This window comes from Stegastes partitus, unplaced genomic scaffold (genome assembly GCF_000690725.1).
Source record: "Stegastes partitus isolate 25-593 unplaced genomic scaffold, Stegastes_partitus-1.0.2 Scaffold765, whole genome shotgun sequence".
Lineage (NCBI taxonomy): Eukaryota > Metazoa > Chordata > Actinopteri > Pomacentridae > Stegastes > Stegastes partitus.
In genome coordinates, this window is record NW_007578496.1 from 174,632 (window position 1) to 180,631 (window position 6,000).

Consider the following 6,000-nt stretch of genomic DNA (forward strand, 5'->3'; position numbering starts at 1 on the left):
CACGCCAACACACCACAATTCTGTGGTCGTCCCTCTTCCACATTGCTGAAGTCATGTGACCTCCTGTCAAAATTGCTATCATCTCGGTAATATTCACCGAATAACCCACAAAGTCGTGTCAGTTTGAGAGCCTCCACTTTGAGCGACACGCTTGAATCATGGAAGATTTTTTTTGTTTGTTTGTTTCTTCGAGTATCACTACAAAGCTAAGGGGTGGTTCTATTTTAACAATCGAAGCTTACACCCACTCAACTTTAAACCATTGCATGACCTCATGTTCTAGAAAACTGTGTCTACTTAAAAAAAAAAGTACATTTAATGCTCCTGGAATTGTACCTTTCGCTTTCAAAGAAATGAAATGATGAAATGAAAGTGACATCAACGTCATGTCGGTGGTCATTTAACAAAAAAGGGAATAAGCAGTTACTGTTTCTAACACGGTGACTGTAAAGACTGTCAAATATCGTCTGCCTGTGTTTGTTTGGATGCTATAAAAAGAAGGAAATGACACTTTTCTGCAATAATTTGGTATTTCATAAGAAGATGTTGGCAAACTACTTACAGTAAGTACACACAAACAAACACCTAAGAAACTTGGATTTAAAATTGAATCATTTCGGAGTTTCACTTGCGATTTGCTCCTGATTTTGGCAGTTAGGTCACCAGTTGATACCTGATCTTTAGAAAAACACAAAGACAGCGTGGCAACAGATAAGCTACGGCTCATTAACGGCGTGTTTGCGTGGGACGGAGTGTCTGAAATGGTAACAACTGAAGAATCTTTTGGATTACTCAGTGCACGGACATGATTATATGGAAGGGCTACAATAATAACAAAAAGCGTTATTTCCTCATCAGACAATGCTGGTCTTTGTTTGAACTTGTTGATATGTGGCTTTGTCACGCTCAAACTCACTGGAGGGGCCCGAAGATCACAAATAAAGATAAAATGAATAAAGGCCGAATTCCATTTAACTGCTTTGATTTCAAATTCTTGTGCATTTTGGGCTCGTTGGTGCAGCTATAGGTTTTTAAGTTAAATAAAACAGAGCCGATGTTAATGTTTTCTGCAATGCTTACGGCAACAAGTCTGCCGTGACAGAGGTTTGGGCCATTTTTAGCTTTTTATCACAAAGGATAAACAGAAATAAAATTAGGAGGCATGAATTTTTAGGATATTGTGTGCAGTTACGGCAGAGCTGGCATTTAACGTTTAAGGAAAAGTTCCATTTTTTATTTGTGTCTTTGAATGGAGATTCTTAAGACTGATTCCGCTTTTGTCTCTGTAAGGATAAAACAAAAAAGCTACATATCAGCACTTCTTAAACTGGGTTCACACTAAATGATCTCACGCTGAGTCCAAACACAGGGATCTAGTTTTTTAACCTTCTCTCACCTTGTATGACAACTTCCACCTGAGTTTTGTAATTTTACGCAACATCGCATCCATCTATTATCTATACACCGCTTAATCCTCACGATGGTTGCGGGGGGGGCTGGAGTCCATCCCAGCCGACTTAGGGCGAAGGCAGGGGACACCCTGGACAGGTCACCAGTCTATCACAGGGCTACACTTAGACACAGACAACCAAGCACACTCACGATTTAGAATCACCAATTAACCTCAACATGTTTTTGGACTGTGTGGGAGGAAGCCGGAGAACCAGGAGAGAACCCACGCTGCACGAGGAGAACATGCAAACTCCACACAGAAAGATCCTGGTCCGGGACACGAACCGGCGACCTACTAGCTGCGAGGCAACAGTGCTAACCAACTGCACCACCTTGCAGCCCCTTTTCACAACATGGCAAAGTGAAAGATAGGCCAAAGGATAACCAACCTACACTATCCTCTTTGTGTGACCCCTGTATAGATCCAAAGCCGTCATTCTTTTACCTTTTCCAAACACAGGACAATCAGTATCAAACACATTGCTAGCCTTTGTTTACATTCTTGCTAGTTGGCCCCTGGCAAGTGACTGACGGCATGCAACAACTGGTTTGCGATGCATAGTCTCTTGTGTTTCTTGGCCGTCACTGCAACATTTTCACAGGCTATAATTCCCTGTGTTATTATCAGACAAAAATGTTGTGCAGTCTGAATCAGGATCTTTTATTACCACCGATATCTTGTTTGTTTACAAAAATCCGATCGTAAAACAGCATGATGGCATTTTACGAGTTTTTTTTTTTTTTTAAATAAAGCCTGTGACTTCCTCAAGTCTTATTAGCGTCATAAGGGCCAAACCAGACTTCGGGAAGTCCCGTTTGAGGATTAGAGCTATGTTAACCGGCTACAGTTGACTGTTTAGACGTGAATTTAATGTCAAACTTTGTGGAAAACTGAAGAACATCCGCCTCCAAATGCAGCCGTTCTGTCGGAGACAACTTACGAGTTTAATGTGTTCATTCTAATGATAATCTCATAGAGTGTGCTTTAGTAAATGGATGCAGTGAGCAGTTCTGCACAGTGCAGGTCTGACCTGAAACAGACCAGTGCATGACAAGCAAATGAGGCAGCAGGATTTACATGGAAAACGTCTTTGTAAACTGGTTAACAAATTAAAACCACAACATTTGTTGTCAGAGCTCCTCCCTCATCCGCTTTGGAAACTGTGAAGGCCTCAGCTTTATTTGCTATTTTTTAACAGCTATTATTCCCCGTTTTCCCCCTATATACGTGTTAAGTGGATCATACAATATCCAGTTATTTGATTATGTGCTTTAAAAAATTGCTACCAGTGGTCTCTTTTCGTGAATATTTCGTATATATATTTCCTGCTCCACAACCTCATTATCGAAGCAGACAATCAGGTTTAGAGAAAGAAAAATAAATCCGTACGAGAAACAAGTAATATGATGAATGAGCGTTGGGAGTTCCCTTGAAGTACACGTGTGTGGTGGGAGTGGTGCCTTCTCCTGTCAGCTGCATTAGTGGAGGGATGACAGAGGATAATAAGTAATTATAACTCATGACTGTACTTTAATATATACACCCCAAAAAATGTCAGATTTTCAAGAGAAAAACAGAACTCCTAAAAGGACATTCTGATTACAAGGATCCTTTTCTACAAAACCATTAAGCCCCATTGTACTGTTTACCACTGTGGCCGTGACCTTAGCACATGCAGAGCTGAAAATATGACTTCTATAGGAACAATGTGGCACGTCTACCTTTAGTCTAATCAGTTCAACTCGACTGATTGTTCGGCGGTGTTGGGATGTAACTAAATACGTTTACTCAACTACTTTGAGGTATTTGTACTTTATTTGAGTCTTTTCTCTTCCTCTTTCTACGCCGCTGTACCTCAGAGGGAAATGTTCTGTTAACTTCACTACAAATATCTGTGAGCTTTAGTTACTTTACAGTTTAATTGAGTTTTTTTTTTTTAATGCATGAAGCGTAAGATTGTATAAAATGTGCTTTTTTGTTCTGAACTGAACTACTCAGCAGTTTGTAGAAGTGCAGCCGATTAGCAGATGATTCAAGATAGTTAACTGACAAAAGTAAACTGGCAACTATTTTCTTAAACATTATACCATTTTTCATGTAAAAAAGCAATTTGCAGGTTATTATTATTATTTTACAGTATTTTAATATCTTCTCTTTTTTTATTTATACATAATTTTAAGATCTGGTGTGTTGGTTGGACAAAACAAACACAGCGAAGGTGTCACGTTGTGCTTCGGGTCATAGTGACAGCATTTCTCACTATTGTTTTTTTTTACAAATCAATCGACTGAATACAAGAGAAAATAATCAGCAAATTAGTGCATAATGAAAATAATCAGTAGTTACACAAAAATAAAATCAAAATTAGCTCCGTCTCATTGAACACCAACATTAAAATCCTTCTTTTACACGAATGCATGAGTGATCATCTAATCTCCTGGGACATTTTTCTGCCCAAAAAACTCTTACTTGTGATACCTGAAGTGCATTTTTCTGTTTTATTTGCATACTTTTACTTAAGTAACATTTTAAATGCAGAATTTTTGCTTGTACCTGAGTATTTTTTACAGTGTGGTATTTTACCTGAGGTCAGTGAGCACAGACGGTGTCAGTTGACGGTACGGCAATCAAGCATGATAACAAATATGTAGCTTTGTCTCCCTCTAGTGGCAACAGCCTTAAAATCCAAGTGTGCCAAGACTATCTTATTTTCGTCATGTTTTCTGTGCAGTTTTATTGTTTATGGTAAAACTGGTAAAACATAGGTTTTAGATTCACTTTTAAACAACAAGGCGTGGCACGAAGTAAAGTAAGATGAGACTGCACGGTGGAGTGTGAAACTAAATGAAGACGAAAAGACAGAAAAAAGTTGGAAAGCACAATATTAGGTGAACACAACATGTCTCTGTACTGGATATAACCACTAGAGTGCACCATTTTGTAATTTTGGGTCAGTCTCTCGGCCTCCAAGAGAGGGAGAAGAAATCGGAGAGACGTACTGTAAATGAGAGACAGGCAGAGTGAAGGAGGGTCATGATAAGGTGCTGTGTGGGAGTGTTTTGCTAGATGAGAAATGGAGATCACCATCAGGCTGGAGATAGAAAGTCTCTCACTATTTTCTCCCTCTCTCTCTCTACTTTCCTTCATCTATACCTCTCTCTCATCCTGTGTGTCTCCCATGAGATTCAGTTATTTGATATAAATAGCAGTACTGTAAGCAGTGCAACGTTTTGTTTGTTTGTTGCCCCCCCCCCCTCCGGTTCCTCATCACTCATTTGATGATCAGAGATCTAGAATTCAGGGATCTAGAAAAAAATCGCTTACTACCATAACCACCTCCAAAGAAAATGCAAAATAAGCAGCTAATGTGTTACTAGCTATGTGTGTAATATCTGGCATTCAAGCTCATAACGTTAAGCGCTGGAACTTCTCGGATCATGATTTGCACATCTGAAGGGTCTTTATAGGCACTAATGTATCCTCTTTTGTGAAAAGGTCAGCGCGCATTTCCTTCAACAAACAGACGAAGCCTCCAACAGGTTGATTGAACGTTGCGCTGAGGGCGGCTCAATGCTACGTGATATTTTCTCCCGGTTAAAGCTCCTCTCCAACAGGTGAAAGAAAGCGGCATGAAGCCTGAATCAGAAGAGAAATGTTGTTTACACCCTCCCCAGGCCAGCAGTGGGAGTGAGCAGAAACAAGAAACTGCAGCGTGAGGGGAATTGGCTTGGTTCAATGTGGGAGAAAAAAACAAGAAAGGGAAAACGTGCAGCAGAAAATACAACGATAAATGCGAGATGTCCTCCAGCGAAACACCGTCTTGCGTGCTTCGAGCTTATGCACGCTTGCCAACTCAGGTGCGCTGAGACCGTGAGGTACACGCACAGCAACAAACAGTGGATTTTATTTTACATGTTGTCAGATCCACAGCTGCATTGCACATTCTGTTCGGTTACGGTTCCTTACAGAGAGAAATAGGATTTAAATGCCTGCATGTGCATCGGTTTCACGTGCACCATGTTTGAATATTTTGGTTTTTGCATTTTTTGTGGAGCTGAAACAGGCCATGTAAATATTCTTTTGCCACCAGTCACTTGATGTGCCCTTCATTATGCACAGCTTTGAGCCATAATACAATTGAAATAAGTGAGTTGGATACAAATTGACTTCTTACACAGATGTCCTGACAGAAGAAATCAGTCAAATAGAACAAAACTGTTATAAGTACCAGGTTGTTAATGTGTTTATTTCTGCTGTAATGTTGAGCATTTTAACATCTATGGGGGAGTCTATGGGGATGGACTCTTTTGGGCCGAGCCTCTAGTGGCCAGTCAAGGAACTGCAGTCTTTTCAGCTTCATTGTAAAGTGTTGTTAGTACTAACTCTATTAGTGTCAATTACAATGTACAACAGTATTTCCTAAAGTTCCTAAAAGACCAAAACAGTCCTTGAGACAGTCGAATGATTTTTTGCTGGAAAATGTGACAATGCATAGTTAGAGGGTGGCTCGGTGGTTAACATCACTGCCTTGCAGCAAGAAGATCCCC